The sequence below is a fragment of the Vulpes lagopus genome, chromosome 3, assembly GCF_018345385.1.
Source record: "Vulpes lagopus strain Blue_001 chromosome 3, ASM1834538v1, whole genome shotgun sequence".
Taxonomy (NCBI): Eukaryota; Metazoa; Chordata; class Mammalia; order Carnivora; family Canidae; genus Vulpes; species Vulpes lagopus.
The window spans coordinates 52,880,127-52,906,504 of record NC_054826.1 but is presented as its reverse complement, the minus strand read 5'-3'; the positions used below and the strand labels follow the sequence as shown (position 1 = coordinate 52,906,504).

Genomic DNA, 26,378 nt, shown 5'->3' with positions numbered 1-26,378 from the left:
TAAGTTCATGGTGAATTAAGCATGCTCATGGCTGCCAAGGAACTCTGCTGTGTCCTAAAACACAGTAACAGAGTCTGTGTGGGGAATGTGGAGGAGGAGTTAATCCCTTCCACCTCCACACTGGTCAGATGAACTCACTTCTGGCCTCCTGGATTTGAGAAGGAAGAACAAATAAATGCGCATTCAGATGTTAGGCACCAGGTCCCTGAGATCTGCAAATGGGCAAAAGGAGAAAGTTTGTGGAGGTTTTTTACTGGAGAGATGGGGTGTATGTGTGTTGGGGGGAAAGAGTGATACATAAACCCAGCACGTAATAGGCTTGAAGTAGAAATGGATCAGAGCTGCTGGTTAAGCAGGGGAGGGATCCCCCCGGGGGTTCCTAGAGGACACCCCCCCATGCTGCACTCAAGTGCTCTCAAGTTACTAGGTATCCCTCCTACCAGACAAGCATGGTCTAGATGGCTCAGAGGCCCTCTCCCTCAAAGTGGGGGAACCCAGAGCATGGGTGACAGAGTGTGTGGCAGTAGGCACTTGAAGCGACAACACAGGTGGCTCTGAGGGGAAAGGGGTTATAAACTGACCATTCAGATACATCATGTTTGGTTTGCACAGTCTCCTTTGAGCCTCTTTTAAATATGAATGGATTTATCATGAAAATACGTTTGTGGGGATCCTGGGGTGGCTCAGTGGTTGAGCATCTGCCTTTGGCCCAGGGCATGATCCTGGAGTCCGGGGATCCAGTCCCACATCGGGCTCCCTGGATGGAGCCTGCTTCTGCCTCTGCCTGTGCCTCTGCCTCTCTCTCTCTGTGTGTGTCTCTCATGAATAAATAAATAAAATCTTTAAAAAAAAAAAAAAAGAAAAGAAAATATGTTTGTGGATTTCTTTAAACATCCTGAACTCTAGCAACCCAAGGCTTGAAGCAGACATTGTGACAGTGGGCTAGAAGTGAATGCAGCGTCCCCTCACAACCATGGCCCTCCATGATTAACATCATCTTTTTTTTAAAAAAAAAAAGATTTTCGCGATCCTGGGGTCCCGGGATTGAGTCCCACGTCGGGCTCCCAGCGTGGAGCCTGTTTCTCCCTCCTCCTGTGTCTCTGCCTCTCTCTCTCTCTCTATGTCTATCATAAATAAATAAATCTTTAAAAAAAAAAGATTTTGTTTATTTGAGACAGAGAGAGAGAGCGCGCACAGGGGGTGGGGAGGGGCAGAGGGAGAAGCAGATTCCCCACTGAGCAAGGAGCCCAACATGGGGTTCGATCCCAGGACCCTGAGATCATGAGGACCCTGAGCTGAAGGCAGACACTTAACAGACTAAGCCACCCAGGTGCTCCCATCTTTTTTTTTTTTTTTTAAGATTTTATCTATTTGAAAGAGAGAGAACATGAACAGAGGGAGGGGCAGAGATAGACAATCTCAAGTAGACTCTGTACCAAGGGTGGGGCCCAACTTGAGGCTTGATCTCACAACTCTGATCTGGACACTTAACTGACTGAGGCACTGGAAGCCCTAACATCTTTTAGACAAAAACAAAGAAACCTTCTAGCCCACTTCATTGATTTAACCTACCCAGCCTGGCATTGGGTTTGTGGAAGCCTGCCCTAGAGCAACACTTCACTTGACTTAATAGTCACTTAAAGTATTTTTAAGACTGACATGGATATATTAAAGAACAAAGTAAAGCACATGTGCACTTTTCAGAGAAAACCTCTACTAGTCCTGAGATGTTGAACGTTCAAGCTAGCTATGAACCCTTCTGAAGGTCAGCACTGGCTGTGCACAGCTTCCTGACAGGTGGGCATTTCCTAAGCTTGCCTTATTTTAGGGCAGTGTTTCTCAACCAGAGGCAATTCCATTCCCAAGCAATGTCTATAGATATTTGTGGTTTTTCACAATGGGAGTGGGGCACAAAGAGGGGTGCTACTGGCACATAGTATGTAAGAGGACAAGGATGCTGTGAAATGCCTTCCGTGCTCAGGGCTACCCTCATGACAAAGAATTACCCACCCCAAAATGCTGAGCCTGAGAGCCTCTGCTTTAGGGGAATGCTTGCAAAATGCTGGCCTTTGGGATTTAGGACACTGTGAGGCTCAACATCTGCCCTCAACCAACCATTCCAAACACATCGAAACTTCCATCTCTTGTTCCTCCTCTGTTTCACACTGTCTTGTCACTACCAGTCTTCCTTCCACCCTTCACACACAATGTGGCCACACCAGCCCTACATGTATTAATGCCACACTCTTCTATCCCTACAACTTTTCCAGGTTACCCTCCATATTACCTCCTCCCAGAAGCTGACCCCAAGGTTTCCTTGCCAAATTAGACTGTTTTCTTCTGAGTTCTCCTATTTTTAAAAGAAAACCTTGACAGCCTTTATTGCGTGTGGTTCAATCTGTATTTACATGATCTCATTTATTTCTCACCACACTGCTGAAGAGCAACAAGACCGTATATAAATGTGGGTAGTTAAAAGCATGGACTCTGCACCCAGGCACACCAGGACGTGGATTCCTCTTCCTCTTCCTCCTCCTAATGAAAATGGCCTAAGAGCACCCTCAACAGACTAGGATATTGGAATAATCAGAGGATCCTAAGACATTTCAGAGCTAAGACCAAGCATTCTGGAGATATTTTCAGGGTAGTCCCACTTCTTAATACCACAGCAGGACACTGTGCTTTATATAGGTATCCCACATGCACAGAGAGAGAGAGCACTAGCCCAAGAAGCACCCCATGTCCCTTAGAAACAGTGCCAACTTCCCCCAGAGCTGGAATTCTCTGAGGATCCAGCAAGACACCAAGAGTATCTAATCCTAAATTATAGATTAACCATTGACCCATTATGTCCACATGTCCCTCCTGTGTTACAGAATTCCTGAAATAGGTATTCGTAGTTGACGAATGACACATCTTTAAACACCATTTCACTACTACATCATTTAGAGTGTACACTGGCTGTGCAGGCTGTATGGTAACAAACACTTAGCAAGCTCCCAAACAACCTTCAAGTATCCTTTAGTCTAGTAGAGAATGTTGCAATAAAACACACTAACAGAACCAAAAGTGAATGTGTGCACTCATGACAAAGAAAAACTCAACTTTTCTCAAAGAGGTAAGTTCTCACAAATGTGAGCCACAGCACGTTAGATAGAATCCACATTGTAAGCCAGGCTCCTTCCAGTTCTATCATGTACTCAGAACAAATTGAGGGACAAAGATATAACAACAGGGGCATGAACAAATTTAGTGCACAGGCCTGCTGGAGCATGATCCCATTATCATTCTGGACGTGGAAAAGTAGGAACAAGTAAACCAAACCATAAAGAAGCCTTTCTCTCTCTCCCAGGGTCTTGAAAAGAGGATGTAAAAGGGGTCATGCATTATTTAGAGTTAAGGAGGTAGAAACCTCAGATGGGAATTGAAATAACAGATATAGCTTATAGCAGAGCCAGCTTGTTCATATTACATTTAAGCCTGTGGTTGTTTCTGGATGCCCCATTTTCCATTATAAATTCATCATAGCCACGATTGGATGTGGTCAAGCTTCATGAAAAGATAAAAGCCAGCTGACAAACTAAATTCATCTTTGTTTACCAAAAAGAGGTAAAAAAAAAAAAGTTTCAAATTATTCTGGCACCTTCATCTAACAGGTAAGAAACACAGACTCATGTGTTCTGACATTGCATACCTGGCAGTTCCAATTTAGTCTCAAGAAGACTGTCCCAGAGACTGCATGTGAATGGTTGCAAAGTTTATATTATTTAGTAAGTAAATCTGATCAAGAGGCTGAAGGCCTTAGATTAACCTGATCATCAAGTAAAACTGTATCACCAACAACTCAACAGCACAGAGGAAGAGAGGGAAATCCAGATTGGGGTCATACACATTTTTTGGAGGGGTATCGTAGCAAGAGGGCAATCAACATTTAACCTGAATGTCATGCGCAAAGGTACTCTACACACATTGGGTCATTTAATCACCACAATGGCCCTTCAGGGAAGGTGCTATTGCTGTTCTTCTAAGTGTGACTTAACAGAGTCTCAGAGGCTGCATAATGCACCCAACATCACAAAGCTAGTCAGTCAATGGCAGAGCCAAGAATCAAAATGCCCGACCCTAAAGCCATGCCTTTTACTTAAATTCCAAGTTCAATGAACTATTAAAACAGAGCAAAGAATATTAAAAGCCAGCATTAGACAATGTGGATGAGAAGATGATACTACACAAGGAAAAGTAAATGTGAGAAGAGAAATGCTTTTCCCCCCACAGGACAAGGTGAAACTTTGCACAACAGACTTTCTGACTGCAAAGCCCAGAGACAGTTTCACCTTGGAAGAGGCAGGCTGTCTGCCAAGTCCCATAAAAAGCAATCACTGAGCAGAGCACTGGAACACATCTAGAAGATACACCTGAACAGAATCCCTAACACCTCAGACTTGCCCACTGCTTCCAAAGGCTTCCAAAACCAGAGAGCCCTACTGAAAGCCACAGCCCTTAAACTTGACATCCTTTCTGGATGAGGCTGGCATCCTATACTGTGACCAAGGATCAACTGTCCCATGCAGTGTGAGGCTCAGTTATGCTCTGATAGAGGGATTCACCATAGGCCATCCCCTGATTTCACAAGACAGGAGAGAAAAACTTTGAAGTTCTAATGTAATTTTACACTGAAACTGAGAAGAATGGCCTGAAGGACCAGGTGGCAGGAACAGAGACAGACCATGAGGGTCTATCAGAAAACACAACAATCTGGCTGTGAGGCAGGTCAGTAACAAGGGTGACCTATTAACAAGCAGGACCAACTCACACATTTATATGGATGTACTCTGTCCAGAGAAGTCGGCTTGCGAGGACAGGTCTCTGCTTTCCCAACGCTGCTGTCACTCAGATATTTACTCTCTCTCCCTGACAGCCACACCAAATCCTCCATTAAAAGACAGCATTCTCCTGGTTTATTATCTACCTCACTCATTTTCAATGACAATTGCCCTTTATTAAAAAAAAAAAAAAATCCAATTACCCTCAAAGGATGAAGGTATGTGGCTACTAAGGAAAGTTCAAAGCAAGAACGTATGACAATCTTTGCAAGGAATATTTAGGATGTACAGAACAGTAGAGCATGATACTATGTACTGACTACTTCAATTTAATAAATGTCAATCTTTGGCCATATTTGCTTCCAGATTTTTTTAAATGAAATAAGTTATAGCTAACACTTGAAGAAGGCCTCTCTTTGGCCATCCTTGATCCCATTCTCTTCCTCAAAGACAGCTACCCCATCAAAGCTGGTGTGAACCTGCCCTACCAGGTTTTCATGTAACATAACTTTCCATAAGTGTCTAAACTTGTTTATCTTCCTTTAAATTTTATGTATAGTGTTCTCTTATCCACAGCCTTCAACATGATGCTCCCACTTGCCATAGTAAAATAATCTACACTGATATAACAAATTAATAAAGTATTCATTCTAACTGCTTCCTTTTCCTTGGCTAACTTAAGAAGGTGTTTGTTTTCACTGCTGTAGGGTATCCCATCATATAATTCCATGTTTCATCAATTTACTTACTGTTAGAAGTTTCAGCTGCCCTTAATTTGTTTCCTATTATACATAGCATGGTGATGGAAAGCCTTCTACTTGTCTCCTTGTGCTTGAAGGAGCATCTCCCAGATACATCTATAAGTAGAACTGTTAGACTACTTTCAGTTTTCTGTAAAGTTGCCCAAATGCTTTATAAATGGTAGTAGCAACTTATACTCCTGAGCACTGCAATGAGAGTGGCTATTGCTTCTCATCCCACGACAAATCATATGATTGAAGTTTAATTTTTGATAAATGGGTGGGTGTGGAAACCTTCCTTTAACATTTACTTCTATTCACATCTCAATGTGATTAGAAAATTTGAGCCTTTGAGTCAGAATCATGCTTTTGAATTTTGTCTCTGCAATCTGTTCATGCAATATTAGTAAAGTTCTTTGGCCTCACTAAACTTTGGTTACCTTGCATGTAAAATGGTGGGTAAAAAAACAGTGTCTGGGGATCCCTGGGTGGCTCAGCGGTTTGGTGCCTGCCTTCAGCCGGTGGTGTGATTCTGGAGTCCTGGGGTCAAGTCCCGCATGGAGCCTGCTTCTCCCTCTGCCTGTGTCTCTACCTCTCTGTGTCTCTCATGAATAAATAAATAAAATCTTAAAAACAAAACAAAACAAAAACAGAATCTTCCCCGGAGGCACTATTATGGTTAAATACTGTACTAGTGTACTTAAAGCACCTAATACGCCTAGCACATAGCAAGTGCTTAACTATCATCATCTCATCATCATCAAAAAAGTCTCAAAGTAAAAGCTTGCCCTTTAGGTGCAAGCCTATTTTACAGGTGGTAAAATGGAGTCTAGGAGTTAACTGAACTGATCCTCCAGGATTACTGACTTGCTAAAGCAGAGCCAGGACTGGGGTAACTCCAAGACTCCCAACTATCACTATGCCACAGTGTATACACATCCTTCTATTTCATGCTGCACAAGAGAGTAAATCAAAGTGAGTGCAAACCCCCTGAGCAAACCAGAGTCTCCAACTGCTAAAGCAGTGATCAGAGTCTGGTACAATCCTAGCTAAGCTTTAAGAGAAGTACTTTGTGTTCAAGGACACGGACAGGACTACCAAATTTGATTTTACAAGGCTAGCCATTTTCCGTTCATTAGCCACAATCTTAATTGGACAGTCACACATAAAGAAGCAGCCTTATAATTACCACAACAGCTGTAGAATATTCCTGCAGGAGGAGCCCCTGGGGTTCCTCCTTTGCTTGGTTACCAAGACAGCAGCATTACCCTACGGAGACCCTGGCCTACACAGCCAGTCGTACCCAGCCTTGCCACCATGCAGCCCAGCACTCTTCCACTTGGTGTCTTCCATGAGCATCCAATCATGTGTGAAAGTCCCTAGGATGTCCCCTACTTCCTGCCCACCAAACTGTAGTCAAGTGACCTAACTCCACAGCTTCAGATCAGGTGACAAGATATGAGAGGGCTAGTCATCTTCTGCTTGCATTTGCAAGGCTGCTTCAAGTCCCAAAGGCTCTGGTAAGCAGTTGGTCTCCATTTCCACATGCAGCTAAATGGGCTACAGGGAAGGAGACTGAGAACCAATAAGTGAGAGCTGTGTCTTCCCAGATCCTGCTGTTTGGCCTTCCTGGCAAGGGCAAAATCTGGTGGAAAAGGAAGGCTATCGGAATTCTCTAAGGTCAGAAAAACTTCGTGGTACAATCAGTTGAGCATCTGACTCTTGGTTTCCACTTGGGTCATAATCTTGGCGGTCCAGCAATCAGGCCCCAAGTCAGGCTCTGTGCTCAGTGTGAAGTCTGCTCAGGATTCTCTGTCCCTCTCCCTCTGCTGCACCCCTCACTCCCTTCCCTTGCCTTCCCCTGAGAGCCTAAAGGGAAGGCAAGGGAAAAAAGAAATGGAAGGGAAGAAGGAAAGAAGGAGAAAAAAGAAAGAAAGAAAAAAAAAAACTTCAAGGGAGGCACTCCACAGGACAAGGAGGCCCTTGGAACACAGTAAAGACATGATTCTGAATCCAAACCAAGAAAAACCCCACTGCAGGGAGGAAACTTGTCCATGCATCACAGCTGAAGAGTACAGAGCTACTCAGGATGAGCTCTCCCTTCTGTGGATGAAACTAGACAGACAGACAAAACCACCACAACGCCTAGGCGGTGGTAGGGTAAAAGCAGGAGCCGGTACAGTGATATTCACCAGGGGCTGCACAATAAGGCAGAAAGCCCTCAGGGGTTGAGAACTACAGCATCTGGAAACATGGAAAGGCTGTGCCAAGGGACCCCACAGCAGAGGCAGAGGGCCGTGTGAGAAAGCACCCTCAGAGCCTTTCCTTTTCCTGGGGGCCTGCCTCATCCTGAGAGGCAAAGAAGAACAATAAACACTCCTCAAGTTTCAGAATAGAAACGGAAATGCCCCATGAAAACAAATCCCCTCACCACATCCACAACTGCGCATAGGGCCAAAGAGAAGTACCCTGAAGTAAGAGAGGGCGATGGAGGGAAGGCCAGAGCAGGGCGGGGAGTCTGAGGGGGGCATGACTGCACACAGCAGGCAGGACCAGGACAGCAGGCAGATCAGATGGTTTTTGGTTTTTTGTTGTTTTTTTTAAGATCAGTTTTAAAACAACAGAAATCGGGGCACCTGGGTGGCTCATTAGTTGAATGGCTGGCTCTTGGGTCAGGCTCAAGTCAAGATCTCAGGGTTGTGACCTCAGAGGCATGAGATCGAGCCCCATATTGATATCTGGGGTCAGCAGAGAGTCTGCCTGAAGGATTCTCTTTCTCCCTCTTCCTCTCCTCCTCCCCCCACTTCGTGTTACTGCTCTTGCTCACTCTCCCCACCCCCAAAAAGAAATAAATCTTTAAAAAATATATAAATAAATAAAACAAAGCATCAAATGCACAAACTACAATCACTGTCTTTTAGAAGCACCCATCACACTGCATACAGATTCTGGATGTCTGAGCAGGAGCTAGAGGCTGTTTACCTGTCCATGCTACTGATTTCTTCCCACCCAGACATAAGAAATGTCAGAGAAGAGAGGGTTACGAAGGCTGGCATGCCCCTATCAGCTTCCACAACAGATGGTCACACATTTTCCTAACCTTAGTTCTCCTGACCTCTCGGGTTTCGAGAATTCCTTGAGGTGCTCACCGCATTCTCCACCCACTCAGCCTCCCAGTCAGCTTCCAAACCTTGCAGCCCATACCCAGTCGGCTCTGCTCCTGCCACTAACCTCTCCTTCTGCCTTTTTTAAACCCCTCTCTTTCTGGCCCTGACCCCTGCAGAAGCACTGATCCTGGTGAGACCCTGTTCTAGATTGCACTGTGGGGAAACAGGCTGGTCCCAGAGCATGACGTCACAGCATCTGGAGAGCACCCAGAAGGCCTTACTGCTGGGCCTTGTGTCCCCAGAGACAGGCTGTCACCTCAGCTGGAAAAAGGAAGGCTGGCAGTCAGGGGGAAAAGGGGACCCATGGGATGTGGAGATAACAACCATGGGGACTCTGATCTCACAGTGATGCAGGCAGAGATTACCTCCCTATCATCAGCAGCACTTTTGCTTGAGCTGCACCTCTGCGTACATGAAGAAGAACAGAAAGGAAGCAAAGTCACAAAGCTAAGGATGGGGTGACTTTTTTCTTTTTGAGTTTTAGTTGCATGTGACAGTAAAGTGACACAACTGATTACAGAAGAGCAACTAAGCCGAGCAGCCTGCTGGTGCCAAGTCCCTGGTGGTGCACATTCCCCATTAGCTTAGGCCCTGGGCCACGTGCCCTGCCATCTGCACCCCACCATCACCATGGCACCCACTCACCTGGCCCTGAACACAACCCCACAGCTGAGAGTCACCCAGGACAAAACCTGGCAATGTTTTGATAAGGCGACACTATTAGATCAAAGCACACTTTGAACCCCACTTCAGAGAGGGTTTCTAATCCAGAAGAAAAACATTCTCTGGGAGGCTTTGTTGTCACTGATGATAAACTGTAAGAGGCAAAGGACCAGTATTTCACCCACCTCTGGAAGATTATATATTCTCCTTAGAAAATTTTTAACTTAAAAAAAAAATAAAACCCTAGAAGCAGAAAAAATCACTTGTACCCCAACCACTGCTTACAATTTAGCATGTCCTTTGCATGTAACTCTGAAGAGGTACAGTTTAAAGACACATATGCATGGGCTGTGGGGTCATGTGGACTAGAGAGGATCCTAGCTCTGACACTAACTGTGTGACATACAATTTAAACCTTATACTTCACTTGCTTGCAAATAAGAATTATACCACCTTCCCCACAGGTTTGTGAGGGCTCAGGAGAGATGACACATGACATGGACTGGACACAGAAGCACTTGCTGAGTGACAGCAGGGGAGTTTCTCATTCATTCAGACTCTTAGTTTCCCATCGCTGCTCTAACCACACATTTACTATGTTATAGTTCTGGGGGTCAAGAATCTGAAATGGTTTTACTGGGCCAAAATCCAGGTGTCTGCAGGACTGGGATCCAACCAGAGTGGCTAGGGTAGAGTCCCTTCCTCTCCTGCTTTCTGCTGGCTGCTGGCATTCCTTGGCTCGGGGCCCTTCTTCCATCTTCAAAGCCACCAGCCTCACTCTTCAGATTGTTCGGACTCTGGCCCTCTGCTTTCCTCATCACATCTCTCTCTTTCCACTTCCATCTTCCAGCCTCCCTCTTATAAAGACCCTTTTCATTATATTAGGGCCATCAGGTGATCCAGGATAACACTTCCATCTCAGGATTTAATTTATTTATTCATGAGAGACAGAGAGAGGCAGAGACACAGGCAGAGGCAGAGGCAGAGGCAGAAGCAGGCTCCTCACAGGGAGCCTGATGTAGGACTCGATCCCAGGACCCAGTATCATGCCCTGAGCCAACGGCAGATGCTCAACCACTGAACCATCCAGGTGACCCTATCTCAAGATTCTTAAACATATAGGCCAAGTCCCTTTTACCCTTGTAAGGTAACATTCACAAATTCTAGGGATTCTTCAGCATACCAGATGTTTCTACCGTATCTGAGGATAGTAACATATTTGTTGGAAGTATTTTCCCTAGTCTGTCTAAATTCTTTCCATAAAGGAAACATGTCTGTTGTCAAATCCTGTATCTGTGTGTATTTTACTCATTGTTACCAATTCAAACTATACAGAGATACATAAAGTAAGAGCAAATTCTGTTGTTCATAGGAAACCACTTAATAGCTTGGGATCCACTTTCCCAGAGTTTATGCTCTTTAGTCACACATACATGTGCATTTCTACCTGTTTGTGGGGCCAATTTGTACACTGAGGTCTACAGACTAATTGAGATTTGCTTCCATCAATACTTATACACCTAAGAATTCCTCCTCTAATCATTCTTTTCTAAGAATAATAACCAAAGCTTAGGTAATATTTCTTATCTTTCCCCGAAAGCATGTTTTGTGGGCTATTCCTGCTTTTCCTCCATTACCCACACCTGAAGACCAGCGACCTACCTGTCGCTCCTACCTCATGTTTGCAGGTACCACTGGTCACCTGATGGCAGCAGCACCAACTACAGAAATAGCACTTGGGCAAAATTAACCAGCATACAGAGGGCTCCTTTTGTAAAACCCAAGCACATGAAGTGACACATGTCACATTTGTTTGCTGACAACTGAAAAGAATGTTCATTTCTCAAGCTCCTTTGATCACAATATTCTCAAAAATCTACAGTGATTCCCTAGTGCCTATTTCCAAATGCCACTGTCTGGCCTTCAAGGTCACTCGTCTGATCCCTCCTCCCTTTCCAGCTCCCTCTGCTCCTCCATGTGTGGGTCAAACTGGTCAAGACACAGCTGTCTTTTCCTGCATATGTCACTCCCTCCAGAGAGAAGGGCATTTTCTCCCCCGAAACAGCAAAGTGTCATCCTTAAAGAGCTAAGTCTCATTCCTGAGACCCCCAGAAGCAGACACCCCTCTGTCCAACTCTGTCCTTTCCCACTCACTGGGCACATGCCATCTCCCACTGCAGTCACACCTGCACATGAACCACCTGTCCTCCTGTGGATACAGCTATGTATCAACTCATCCTGTTCTTCATGCCCATCTTCCTTGCCCTGCCCCAGGACCCAGTGTCAGGTCTTAGAAGCAGTACTAAATGGATGTCTAACCTTCCTCCCTGTTATACACTGGAGATAGGGTAACAAACTCCAGTGCCCAGGAGGTCAGACAGATGAGAGATAAGGGAGGCAGGCCAGGTGAACATTAAGGAACAGTGAGGTCCCTGACAGACTGGAGAAGGCAGGCCCTGCTTACCACTGGGTATGTGCTTCTCAACATCAGCATTCACAGCCAGATGGGAATGTGGATGTTATGTTGCTAGACAATTCTGTAAGAAAATCCAAAAATCTGGATTTTTAAGTGAAGTATTTTGATATGAGAGGGCTACTTACCAATGCTAACTTAAAAAAATATCTGTGGGCAAACAGAAGCATGTCTATGGGTTCCAGTCTTGGTTGGGGCCAGTGGTCTAGAACCTCCACTGATTTTCTTTGCAACTATTTATGAAGGGTGCCATCCTGTGTGGAACACTGACAATAAAAGACACAGTCTCTACCTTCAGAAAACTTGAGCCCTAGTTCTGGACACATAACACATCCATGTAGTAACAGGAACAGGAAATGGTAACCCATGTTGATACTGTGGAAACAGGACTTTAGACTTTTTGAAGAAGGGTGCCCTGGGCTGGAGGTCACTGTGACTGGCTTCTTTCTTATCAAAAACAGCTCTTATTAGGCCCCTTCTAGCATGCAGAAGTTTAATGTCTCACACTGCACCTGACAAAGCCCACCTCTCTCATCATTTTCACCTTCTGCTATCTCTTGTACCATGGCAGCCCCAAACAATTAGAAATAGCCTGAACTATTGAAAACTTATTGTGTCTTATGTGTTTTCTTTGACTTCAGGGCACTGATTTCATTCACTCCTCATAGCACACCTTATGAGGGAGTTACTACTATCATCACTTTGCCCTCAAGAAGGAGAGGGGAAGGCATTAAGTCATCTGCTCAAGGTCCAGAGTCAGGAAGTTGGGACTTGAATCCAAGTTCACCGACACCAAGGCCTGTGCTTTTTGTACCACACTATGTCATCTTCTATAAACCTAAGTGGAAAGAGAGGGGAAGGAAAGTCATGTGAGGAGAAGATGAAGGCATGTCACCAAATGCCATGTGAGCTGGAGGTACAGCACAGGTGTGAGGATGGAAGGAGGGGCTTGCTGGCCACGCTGAGAGCCGACAGGAATTCAAATCCAAGGGAAGTGGGGGCACTGCAGATTTTCTTGCTCATAATATGTATACATCTGACTAAAAACAGGTCTCCTACCATGTACAGAAATGGCATTACCCACAGGAGATGGTTTGATTTATGTCTCTGTTGGTGTAATTATTTGAGCCTAAAGGGTTCTAGCATCTTCTTCCCGAGCTGAGTGACACACATGAGGGCTGTCATTTTACTTCCACCTTCCCCTGCCATTCAGTACCTAACACTTAGTGGGCACTCAGATATTTGAAACTAAATACTAAAATATTTTATATTAAAATATGTTAATTCCTTTAAATATTAAAATATATTTAACATATTAGATTTAAAAACCTCAGAGACCTTACAGTTTTCTTGAGAGGAGTTAGGAACTGAAACTGTATCCAGCTGGCCCTTTAGAAATGTATAGATATGGGGCGCCTGGGTGGCTCAGTGGTTGAGCATCTACCTTCAGCTCAGGTCGTGATCCCGGGGTCCTGGGATTGAGTCCTGCATCAAGCTCCTTGCAGGGAGCGTGCTTCTCCCTCTGCCTATATCTCTGCCTCTCTATGTCTCTCATAAATAAATGAATAAAATCTTTTAAAAAAAAAAGAAAAAATAGATGTAGAAATGTGACAAAATTATTTCTGAAAAAAGCCAGGCAATAATTGGTTTAAGATTAGGCAGGCGATGCCAGCTAGAGTAGGCGGGACTGCTCAGGTGAGGTTAATATGGCCAAGCTCTTGCTTCTGAGTTGGGGGTAGGCTCACAGGGTTGGTTGTTATACAAAAATAAAAGTGACAGAGGAAGGCCCTGTGTGGACCAGTAATGAGGGTGATATGAACTGTGATTAACCCAACTGCATGCACCAAGGCCAAAAGTACATTATAAATGAAACCACAGGGATCCCTGTGTGGCGCAGCAGTTTGGCGCCTGCCTTTGGCCCCGGGCGCGATCCTGGAGACCCGGGATCAAATCCCACGTCGGGCTCCCGGTGCAGGGAGCCTGCTTCTCCCTCTGCCTGTGTCTCTGCCTCTCTCTCTCTCTCTCTCTCTCTCTCTCTCTCTCTCTGTGACTATCATAAATAAATAAAAAAAAATTTAAAAAAAAAACCACAAAGCATGCAGAACAATCTGTAATACAGACTGCAGTAAAAAGAAATTGCCAAGTTTCAAAGCAACAATGTGTATGGCTCATGCACTGGATCCTTCACCCAGAGTGCCCACACCTTGAGTGGGATATGCTGAATCCCCTGAAACTGGACATAAATTGAACATGTGCATTTTCCTCTAGGAGGAAGGTTTGCAGCTTTCAGGTTCTTGAAGGGATTCATTATCTAACATGAGTCACAAGCAGGCTAAGAGTGAAGGAAGTGAGGCTACAGCCCTACAGAGCAGGGACTGCATCCAGAGCCACAAGAGGGTCTCAGGGCAGATCCAGGGGAATTCGAGGAGTGGGGAGCTGGAGATCCCTGCAGATGAGATTATGACTCCCCAAAGATGCAGACTTCCTGAAGAAAATGACCCATAGTACAGAGAAGGATGCGAGAGCTTGCCAACACTGACCCTACCCTCTTCTCTCCTCTCCTCATCTGCTTTTTTATACAGGAACAACCATTAAAACTTCCTGGACATTCTGAGGGCAGTCCTGAAGCCCGAGGGAGTCTTTTCCTGCCTTCCTCCAGGTGAAGGTCATGGATTTTTAAGGATAAGGTGGACACGGATTGCAACAACATTTGTGACAATGCAAAACACGATTTTTAAAAAATTTTTTAAGATTTTTATTTATTCATGAGAGACACAGAGAGAAAGAGAGGCAGAGACACTGGCAGAGGGAGAAGCAGGCTCCATGCAGGAAGCCCGACGCGGGACTCAATCCCGGGTCTCCAGGATCAGGCAGGCCCTGGACCGAAGGCGGCACTGAACTACCTGGGCTGAACTACCACTGAACTACCTGGGCTGCCCACAATTTTTATTTTTGAGGCAGTATATAAGGCACTAGGAATAAGGACCCCCTAACAGGGGAGAAAGGGCAGCTCCCGAACTTGGGTGAAAAAAAATTTTGCAACGACAAACTGACATGATGAACTGTTTTGTTTTGTTTTGTTTTAAGGTGAACAGTTTTAATGTGAAATTTGGGAAGTAGAGAAAGACACTTAGGTAAAACTTAGAACCTAGCTAGAGTGGAAGTGGAATAAATAAACAGAAGGGGGGGATCCTTGGGTGGCTCAGCGGTTTGGCGCCTGCCTTCAGCCCAGGGCGTGATCCTGGAGTCCCGGGATCGAGTTCCACATCAGGCTCCCTGCGTGGAGCCTGCTTCTCCCTCTGCCTATGTCTCTGCCTCTCTCTTTCTCTCTCTCCCTGTGTCTCTCATGAATAAATAAATATTTTTTAAAAAATAAAATAAAATAAACAGAAGGGTTTTAAACCCAATAGGAAAGAATAAAAGGGAGCTAGAATATCATCACAAATGCATAGACTGTGGGCGATCACTACCATGAACTTGAACTCAGGAAGGAAAGCTGATCTCCTACAAGCACAGCCTTGGTGGAAGCAGTTCAGAGCAATGGGAAGGGGTATCTCGTTTGAAGAAAGCCATCCAGGGAAAGTGCAGGAGAGCAGCCCCGCATCAAGATAACAACTTCACAGTGAAATACCTGTTGCTCTAAGAATGCATCACCGTATGTGTCTCCACAGATCCCTTTCCCACTAGAACAGAGAAGACTACAAAGGAAGGGCTAACAGGGTTCCTTCCAACACCAAAACCCAGTGGTTCAACTGAGAGAAATGTTCTCCCATCCTTAGCTTCTCAGCTCCGCTCAGTCTAGACCTTGGGTCTACAGAGCAAACTGAGATGATGTAGAAAGCTTACTTTTTTCAAATATAATAGTAATGTTAGATAAAACTTAAGAAATGAAAAAGGGGGGCACCTGGGTGGCCACTTGGTTAAGCATTTTCCTTCGGTTCACGTTATGTGCTCAGGGCCCTGGCGTTAAGCCCTATTTCGGGCTCCCTGCTCAGTGGGGGGGTCTGCTTCTCCCTCTCTCTCTGGTCGTCCCCCACTTGTGTTCTCACTCTCTCTCTCTCTCTCTTGCTCTCTCTCAAGTATGCTCTCTCGGTCTCAAAAGAATAAAATCCTTAAAAAAAAAAAGAAAAAGAAAAAAGAAATCTAGTCAACCTCATAAGCAAGAGGGTCAATTCACAAAAACAAAGAGGAATTCGAAAGACAGAAGAATGAAGGCATTTGAAGCTAGATATTACCCACAGCTATCTGGCCATGTCCAGGGATGAGATCTGAAGACCCCTTACCAGGTGGGGAACCAGTGCTGTCCTCCATAAAGCCAAGAGAGGGAGTGGACGTTTGTCAGGCTAAATCTTTCAGTGTGCATTTCTTCAGCACAAACGAACTTAACCATGCAGTACATAAGCAATTCATCTTCTGTAATGGATAATCTGCAGATTATTTGGAGTATGGCAGTTTGAGATCAAACTTACATTCTTATTTTGCATGGCTCAATCGGTTAAGCCTCCAGTTCTTGGCTTCAGATCAGGTCACGATCTCAGGGTTGTGAGATCAAGCCCCATGTTAGGCTCCATACTCAGTGGGGAGTCTGCTTGGGATTCTCTCTCTCTCTCTCCCCCCACTCACTTGTCTGTGTACACACACTCTCTCTCAAATAAATAAATAAATCTTTAAACTCTTATTTTGAGCCATTACATCTATCCCTCTAAAATTAATCTGCCATCACAGATGTTCAGATCTAGACTTAGAAATGAATGGCCCACTGCAATCTAGAATTCCACCTTCCATAAACCAAGGGCCCCAAGTTAAATGAAGCCTCATTTGGTCACCTTGCTGGTGACTTACAAAACTCAAGAACTAATTACGTTTTGTTTTTCTCCCCAGTTGATACTTTCGACATTCTCCTTTTTAAAACTTCTATTAAAATTTGAAAGAAATATTTAAACCATGTTCTGGATCCCACTTCAACCCTTAATATTTAGGTGTTCCTTCACTTCAAAGTAAGTAATTTAATTATGCAGGAAGGTTAGTTTAATAGAGGTCCATAATGCCCAAGACACACATTCCTTTCTCTCTAAAAAGGGAAAGTCTTATTCTGCTGGAGGGACAGATTAAATCAAGTAAGTTTTTACACTCAAGCTAATTGAGACCAGGGGAGCCAGGAATGAAGTGATTTCCTGATGGGTCATCCAAGCAACACGCCAGACAGGCTATACTCAAGCCAGGAAAGAGGAAAGAGATGACAGGAGCAAGGAATGACTCCCCCCACACACACACCCGGTTCTCTTCATCTTTGCTCTCTTGCCTTCCCAATCCTTACTGGCTGCCAACACAACCAATTAAACAGCAAACTTTTCTTGCACCAAAACAAGCGTTCTTTCTTCCCAGACCCTGCACAACCTATATCTAGACTCCGTTACTAATTCCCCATTCACCAAAGCCACCAAACATCTGCTGTCTGCCTTCCTTGCCTTAGACACCTCTTAACAACTTGAGATGAAAAGAACTCAATGTTCAACTTTGCAAAAGGGAAAGAAGGGAAGGGATGAAGAAGAAAGAAATTGAAAAAAATAAAGCAACTCCTATTTTCTACCTGAATGCACAGAGACCTTCAGGGGGAAATGACTTCTTACAAAAAAGACTCCCCTAGTCCAAGCAGCCATTTTTTAATCAAGATTTGCCAAAATCAATTCTCCAGGATTCATAATGGACAGTGAGGAGTTCCATCATTCAGAGTTTACTTTGAAAGGCATTCTCCAGCCACCACCAATTTTCAGTGTTTATTGACAACATACACATACAACTGGTCTCTAGACTCATCTTTATAGTTCCTTTTCTAGACACGTTCATTTATTAGCAGTCGTTCAGATACACCTACAGTGTATGTGGTAGGGTCACAGAAACATACCCGCCACGTCCATCTAGCATAAGGCACACACTCATACATACTGGAATAAGGCTGCAAACAAAATTTAAGGCAAAGATCAGAAAACTATCCTCTTTTTCTAAGAGAGGTGAGACACATTTATTAGATTATGACTTGTCCTCACTGCCCCCACTCTAAACAGACTCCACTTCCCCTGATGCAGACAAAAGTTGGTCATTTTTGTACTTTTTCTAGTAGTATAGAAGAAGCTCCAGACTAACTGTATGGCACACATGACAGAACAATGATTTAACATTCTCAACCATGTTTTTCCCCCACTCAAACAACAAGTGCTCACTGCCAAGTTTAAATGTGACTTTAAATTATGCCCAATCTGGAGAAATAGTATTTTTGACTGCTTGCTACTTGTAACACATACACAAGTTCCTCTTTTCCCTTTCAGAACTTTTGAGCCACCAAGGCAGGAAATCTTTTAGTGCTAGCCTCGTTTGCATCTGCACAGAGAAGCCTGCCCTCAGGAAAAACCAGAGGCTGAGGTCCCGCAATCCAGCTGGGGTCTCACTCTTCCACCCCCATGAATATGTCCAGGGGCTCTGGGCTGTGTGAGAGATATATGGGCCCAGTGAGAGAGATCAGCTTCTTGGGTTCCTACCTTGTCAAGTGCTCTTGTCCTTGCCTGGCATGGAGTGGAGTCTTAACCAACCCAGAAGTGTGGGTGTGGTGGCAGCACAGTCCAGGCATTGGTCTTGCTGCCTGGCCATGCAGTAGCCTTTTAATGAACTCAGTGACTCAGCAGCATCCCCTTCCCCCCAGTGGCCTCCCATCTCACTCCTCTCAATCACAGCGATGACCATGTGACAGTGTGTTCTATCCACCGAGACTAACCCCATATCAATAAGAGCTTTCAGCATGACCCAGACCAGATTACCCTGTCTCACAACCACTTTGCTGACCTTCCCCAGGGGCCAGACAATACTCCCCAGGCACATGCTATTTACAGAAGAATTGACAGAAGCCGGGATCACTTGGGTGTTATGATTTCACTTCCAAAGTCTGTGGCTTTAACAAAGCAACTCAGCAACCAATATTCAACCACACAACCAGGTGATGAGAAAATTCACACACCGGGATGAGAAAAGTCGGCTGGATTTTACGCAGATGCAGTGATAAAAATCGTTCTTAGGTTTTTGATGGTAGAGTATCATTGCTATACATATCACCACTACCACCAAATCAAAAGCTTACAAATAAAGGCTGCATATGAAATGCCAGGGTAAGATGAGCTCAAAAAATACCAGATGTATGGGTTTTGCTATTAGATTTCTTGGCCAGTAGGTCCAAGGCAAAGCAACATGGCATTTTATTCTCAGATAATCTAGACTAACTATAGTACAGTTAAGAGGACTAAAATAATTACAAATATCGGTTCCTAGTCAATCTAGTTGAAACTGCTCCTTAACAGAGGTAAATGAAACTAAACCTGAGAGAAAGTGCCAGGGAACCAAATACACTACAGACCTATCCTCTCTACTTCCTCATCTTTTGCAGCAATTTTTATCCTGTTTTTGAAATATGATGGCTGGCAGAGAACACTGGTCTCTCTTCCACAGCCTTTCTAAGCAGATAAGATAAATAAGGGGGATAAGCTCAGAGCCTATGAACCATCAGAGAGATCACTGGGTATTCCCAGAGAACCACTAACATACGTGCCTGGAGAGGCAGTCCTGAGATTTTGTAAGAACAGTTTAATCAGCATTACGTGTAAGAATAGGAATGCTAGGCCATATATAAAGTAGTCATGAAGGATTTTTCCAGCACTCAATGTTAAGTTATGAAGCCAGCTCAGCAGATGAAGCCCAGTGCACACAGAGCTCTCTTCCTCAGAGAAGCTCTACTTACTGATCTTGAACACAAAGGTTTTTAGTTTTAAAACTGTGATGATAGCTAACCAAAATCCAACCTCTTTTCCTCAGAAATACACTGAAATAAAAAATATGCACCAAATAAAGATTTACTTTTACCACTGAAATACTTGAAGTTTATTCAAGTCTCTGTTCCAACTAGTTGGGCAGTTCTGAGGGTTCGCAGCGAAGCCCACAGAGGAGAAATGCCAGGCGGGGGAGAGAGCAACTGTGGGCTGTCTCTGCAGAGACAGCCCTCCTTGACAGGAAAATGGGAGCAGAGAGCACGGCCATCAAGAAATTAAGGAGAAATTAAGTGGGAGAATCATCCCAAAGGTGCTTGCTTGCTATCTGACAATTGTTACCAGAAGGTAAGCTAATTTCAACTACTTTCTGATCATAATGTCTTTTGCATTTGGTTGGATATTAGATCTCGAATTCAAGGTGGGTTAATTTGGGAAACTAAATTGAATCCATTTTGAAGTCTTACATATAAGCAACTGATAAATGCAAATTCGCAATAGAAAAAAATATACAAGTCCTTAGCATGAAAACTGGAAATGTCTGTTAACTTTTCCCTAAATGCATGACAAAGCTGAAGCAGAGAGACTGGGGTGGGTTTAGGGTTTTATAGACAAAGTAGAAGGCGTTTCCACCATAAGGGTTGCTTACCACTCTTGGATAAGGAGACAGGCCGTCCAAGTGCTGGTTGTTTTCTTCTTTTCCCTTCTCCTGATTCTTGCTTTACTAGCATTTTCCTCAATGAGTCCCTAAAACCTGATGTGTTTTATGCTGGTGAGATGAAGGTGCTGTCTGAAGCTTTTACGGGAAGTGCTGAATGAAAATCAACGAGGTAGTGAGAAGACCAGCCCTAAGAATCAGAAGAAGGGGTTTGCAGAATAGCCACCAGCCCCAGGCCTGTATGCAAGGAGTCTGAGATCTGAGGCTTCATATTCTCAGCTGTCACAAGAGCATGACCTGCAGCCTGCATTGTCAGGTCCATGAATGTGGCCTTGCATCATTCAGAAGGTGGACTAAACAGGATAAAGGAGACAAAGCCTGAGCCCCAGCTCACCCTGTCCCTTGTGCCCTGTGCTTTCCTTCCCCTTTTAGGCCATTTGTAAAATGTGGATTGTCATTCCTGCTCTGTGTACCTGCCAGTGTCAACACAAAGGTTTAAACAATGTGCTTGAAAATAAATATGACAAAACCCAAGATGCTATCACAGGGCACATTCTTATCAGTCTTGAAAGCTTGAAGTTTTTAAGGAGTATAAATAGTTCTAAGGTTGAAAGAAAAGTCTTAAAGAACATTTTTATATTGTACCCTAAGAAAAAAACTGTACTTGCTTTAAATAAGGGAAATTGAACAGTTTCAAATTGATGGATTAGGGGTATCAAGGGGAATAGAACATTCTCCCAAATAAGACCACTGACATAGAGCTAAAGGTGTTAATGAGGAACCTAATTTGATGCGATACACAGACTAGCTGTGGAATCCAGCACCATTCTATGGGATACCTGAAGGATACCACAGGGATGGTCCTCTCTGTTGTCTCAGCCTGTGAAGGTCTATCCAGCCCTTTTGCCAGCCTGGAGAAAGGCCAGAAGCTGGTAGCAAACACTGTGCTAGCATCTAGCATGAACAACCACACAACTGAACAACTAACTCAGTCCTCCAGGATTGCCCCAGACACCCAAGTTTAGAATGACAGATCACTGTAGCCTGGAGTCATTTGATCCAAATATCTCATTTTACAGATAGGGAAACTGAGGCCTGGCCGCAAAATGAAGGCAGTTCCTTGGGAAAGGTAGCATCCAAGCTCTACTGAGCACCCTGGTCCCCAGACTCCCCACTCAGTGTCCTGGGATGCTTTTTTGTCACCTAACAGGATTCATATTGTTTGTTCATTTGCCAATATGTGTATATACACTATGAGGCTTTGAATTATATTAAAGCACTTTCTCCTCCTGCTTGATTAAAATCTTAGTCCCCCTATACTTTCCTTAATCATTTTCCAAATATTTAAATCTTTCAGGTGCTCTGAGGAACCCTAGCCTTGAACTGTTTTGAATTTATAAAATAGGTAAATTAGGTAATTAGTCTATGAATCCTTCCTAAATAGCTCCTTCTGGTTTCCATAAGCTCTTTCTCATCTGACCTTCACAACAGCTCTATGATACAGGGAGGGCAGGGATTAGTTCCCTAATTTACGTGGTGCTCTGGAGGTTAAATGATTTATCTGGTGCCAGAACCAGAGTTGGACCCAAGTCCTCCAACCACAATCTTGGTCCTTCCTTCTCCATTCATCCACATTAGGAGCCTACTATATACCAGGCACAGTGGGACAAAGGTGCGTGGAACAGAGCTCAGATTTGCAGAGGGCTAGCAACTAGTGGACACACACACGGGTAACAAAGACATGTCTTCAGGGGTTAGAAGCTTTGGGGTCAGACTCACATTTGAACATTTACCAGGTACGTGAATGTGGCAAGCCATGGCCAAGCATCTTTAAACTCTGGTTTTCTCATCTCATGGACTTGCCTGGAGGATCAAAGTAGCTAATAGATGAAAGAGTTTAGTATAGGGCCTGGTTCAGGGTAAGCATTCAGAAAGTATACTCTGTTTTAATCAACATTAACACAGTATGATGATAGTCATACAAAGGTCATTACTGGAGCAGGGCCCAGCGACATCCATACTCCGTTTGGGAGACAGAGTTTCTAGAGAAACTGAATCATAGACAATGGCTCTGATCAAAGGGTTGTTCATACAAAAGGATCCTTCTTTTCATCTGTCCATCCATGTAGTTATCCAGTGCTTACTGTGAGCACAGTGCTTTACAAAATGATTCTCAGCAAGGCTCCCTCGAATAAAGGATTTCCCTAGAATACTTAAAATATGAGTTCATATATAAGAGTTATGCTCACAACTGTTCAGAATTATACCTACTGGGTGAAAATGAGGCATAGCTGTGGTCTATTCTAATCCAAGCCAGTGGTAACAGCTTAAGAGACAATACACTTATAAAAAGAACCTCAACACAATGATTTTTGTTAGCTATACAAAAAATGCTTCTCCCACCCCCCCACCCCTGCAGAGCTTCACATTCGAATGGCCAGCTGAATGAGGATCCTAGCATTTGCCTCAATATTCAGAGTCGCTTTGATCCAGCTGATGCTCTGGTAGGTTTAAGTCTGGAGGACCCCCGCCAATGGCTCGCCAGGGGCCCTAAGTGCAACAAAAAGGCATCCAGCGGGAGCTAGTGGGGCCTGGGGGCCTCTCATAAGCGAGGTGGAACCTAAGATGTTTGAGACTTCAGTCATGTTTGAACTTCACCTTCCATTTGAAGGAGAGAATTTACCTTGCTTACTCATAGGCAATATTTGCTTACCAAAGGTAATGTAGATAATAATCCCACAGTTTCCACTTTGTACTATGATTATATGATTATAACTTCGTCTCCATTTAAACCTTTCAATTCACCTGCTCCTGGTATCCAAAGGAGCTAATGTGGATGAAACGAAGATGTGGCCAAAAAGGGCTAGCCTATGAATTTTTTTAAAAGGTTGTGCTACTAAAGACAAAACAAAGTCACAAAGTATGATAACTCTTAAGTTGGATAATTCACATCAATCTTTTGCAATGCCAACTTTATGAGTAAGGACGTTGGCATCTATCAGTCCTTTATCCCAATGGCCAAGATTAACTCCTTTTCACAAAGTTCCTTAATCTTATGCAGAAGGAAAACTATCACCTTTCAGCAACACCCAGAAGCTATTTATATCTGCCTCCCAGATGGTTCGCATCTGTCTCAGGCTGCTGCCCTGTATTAAAAAAAAAAAAAAAAATGAGGGACCAGGTCCTTTGGATAATGACCTTTGCAACTTTCTTCAACTTGATTCTTTGAAATAGGATAAGATTTTCATTCTCATCTGAAATGTGAGGTGAAAAAGAATGGAGAAAAAACGACCCACAAGTTTCTTAACCATAACAGACAAATACAACTGCTGTGAAGAAGAGAACACCTTCCTTTTAAAGTTTATTAGAAACTGAGACAAAGGGGAAGTCACAGAAATTTTAGCTAATAAGAGCACCACATTAAAAAGTAAGAACATCTATTTCTTAAAAGATTCAGCTCTTTAAAGATACATCTCTTGCTTGAAGAATTACAGAGATCCCAACTGTATTACCCAAACACAATGTCACTAACATGGCCACGAAAATACAGACATGTGTTTCTTAATGCTCCTATTTAATATAACTCACTATAAAATTCAGAGGCTTAAAATCGAGGTCAGATTCTGAAATCATTCTGTGAGGGTTAAGGGATGCAGTGTACTACATCCATATCCTATAGTGATCTAATTTTATCCAGGGACAGATCCTAAAAAACTTTAAAAAGTGGATTGATACAGACTGCCTCTTAAGATACCTTCCCTAACGTCACCTCTTATAACCAGGGTTTTTACAGAAGCTGTATATCTAACAGAACAAGATTATTTTCTGTATCAAGGGTCTGGGTTTTCCTGACAGGCTCTTACATCTCAAGACTGATGTCTAAGACATTCATTAAGTCATGGATACAGAATTCATTCAGATTTTAGGGATTACCTGACATGTTTACCTCAAGTCATAAAGAACAAACCTATTAAAAATGCTTTAGAAGTAGAGGAAGTAAGGCTTCAAAAATTATTTTCATTCCCAAAATATTATTGTTCCTGATCGCCATATATCAATGGCTCCCAATCAGCCATGCTCTGCCTAAGCAACACAAGAAAACATCAGACTGTGGGTAAGGCAATTCCACTGGGTTTCCCCAAACAGAGCCCATAAAGATTACAAAGGAAATAGAAAGATGACAGAATGTCTATAGTTATTTTAGACCTATCCTGATTTCCTTTAGGCTTTGGGTACATGCCTACCTTTATGGCTTCAATAATTTTAATATAAAGGCTCAGTACAGAAATTTCTTCTGGGAAAACAGTTTTATATTAAATTGTCAAGCAAAAAGCAAGATATGTTTTTCTCATTCAAAGCCACTACTGCACTCAGAACAGAAAAGGAGCTGCTTTCAAACATTAGACTATAACTCCTGGTGTCACCTGATCCTACTAACACGCTCTTTCCACGGCTATTCCTATATAGAATCATCTACTTCTTGGGATATCATATTTTGGTTAGGTTCCATATTCATCTTATCTATTCTTTCGGGGGTGGGGGAGCACATAAACACTAAGTCTAGCTGGCACACACACACACGCACACACACAAAGTAGAAGTGGGGAGTAGTGGATGCTTTTGTTAAATTTGTAAATGAATGTGTCTAAAAACTGTTTCATTTTTGCTATAAATATGTGTCCATACTTAAAGCCATCTCTGTCAGCAGTGATAAGATTTGTAAGATATAAGATCAACAGCATTGAGGATCCCTGGGGATCCCTGGTCTCTGTGTCTCTGTCTCTCTCATAAATAAATAAATAAATAAATAAATAAATAAATAAATAAATAAATAAACTATCTTAAAAAAAAAAAAAGATCAACAGCATTTATCACAGAACTAGAACAAGCAATCCTAAAGTTTACATGGAACCATAAAAGACCCCAAATAGCCAAAAGCAATCTTTTTTTTTTAAGATTTTACTTATTTATTCATGAGAGACACACAGAAGGAGAGAGGCAGAGACACAGGCAGAGGGAGAAGCAGGCTCCATGCAAGGAGCCCGACGTGGGACTCGATCCCGGGACTCCAGGATCACAACCTGGGCTGAAGGCAGCGCTAAACCACTGAGCCACCCAGGGATCCCCACCAAAAGCAATCTTGAAAAAGAAAAATAAAACTGGAGGCATAACAATTCCAGTCTTTAAGTTATATTACAAAGCTGTAGTGATCAAAACAGTACGGTTCTGGCATAAAAACAGACACAAAGATCAATGCAACAGAAAACCAAGAAATAAACCCTCAATTATATGGTCAATTAATCTTCGACAAAGCAGGAAGAATAACCAATGGGAAAAGACAGTTTCTTCAATAAACGGTGTTGGGAAAACTGGTCAGCTATATGCAGAAGGATGAAGCCAACCACTTTCTTACACCATACACAAAAATAAACTCAAAATGGATTAAGGACTTAAATGTGACACCTGAAATAATAATAATCCTAGAAGAGAGTACAAGCAGTACTTTCTCTGACATTGGCTATAGCAATATTTTTTTTAGATATGTTTCCTGAGGCAAGGGAAATAAAAGCAAAAATAAACTACTGGGGCTACATCAAAATTAAAAGCTTCTGCACAGCAAAGGAAACAATCAGCAAGGCTAAAAGACAACAACTAACTGAATGGGAGAAGATATTTGCAAATGACATATCCGATAAAGGGCTAATATCTAAAATAGATAAAGAACTTATAAGATTCAACACCCAGAAAACAAATAATCCAATTAAAAAATAGGCAGAAGACATGATCAGACATTTCTCCAAAGAATATATATAGATGGCAAATAGACACATGAAAAGATGCTCAACACCACTCATCGTCAGGGAAAAACAAATCAAAGCCACAATGAGATATCACCTTACACCAGTCAGTGTGGCTAAAACCAAAAACAGAAACCACAGGTGTGAGCAAGGATGTTGAGAAAAAGAAATCCTTGTATGCTGTTGGTGAGAATTTGTACAATGGTGCGGCCACTGTGGAAAAAAGAGTATGGAGGTTCCTCAAAAAA

The 26,378-nt window shown here is 43.3% G+C and overlaps 1 protein-coding gene across 8 annotated transcripts in view; it reads right to left on the bottom strand.

The window, feature by feature from the left end:
- MCC (MCC regulator of WNT signaling pathway) overlaps positions 1–26,378 on the bottom strand; it is a 309,780-nt gene that overhangs the window by 190,455 nt on the left and 92,947 nt on the right. Inside the window, exon 1 of one of the 8 annotated variants that reach the window (XM_041748455.1) lies at positions 18,403–18,509. The exons of the other annotated variants lie outside the window; for them this stretch is intronic. The gene's annotated coding sequence lies outside the window, so the exon portion shown is untranslated. Of the gene's footprint in view, positions 1–18,402; positions 18,510–26,378 lie in introns of those variants that run through there. 8 annotated transcript variants of the gene reach the window in all.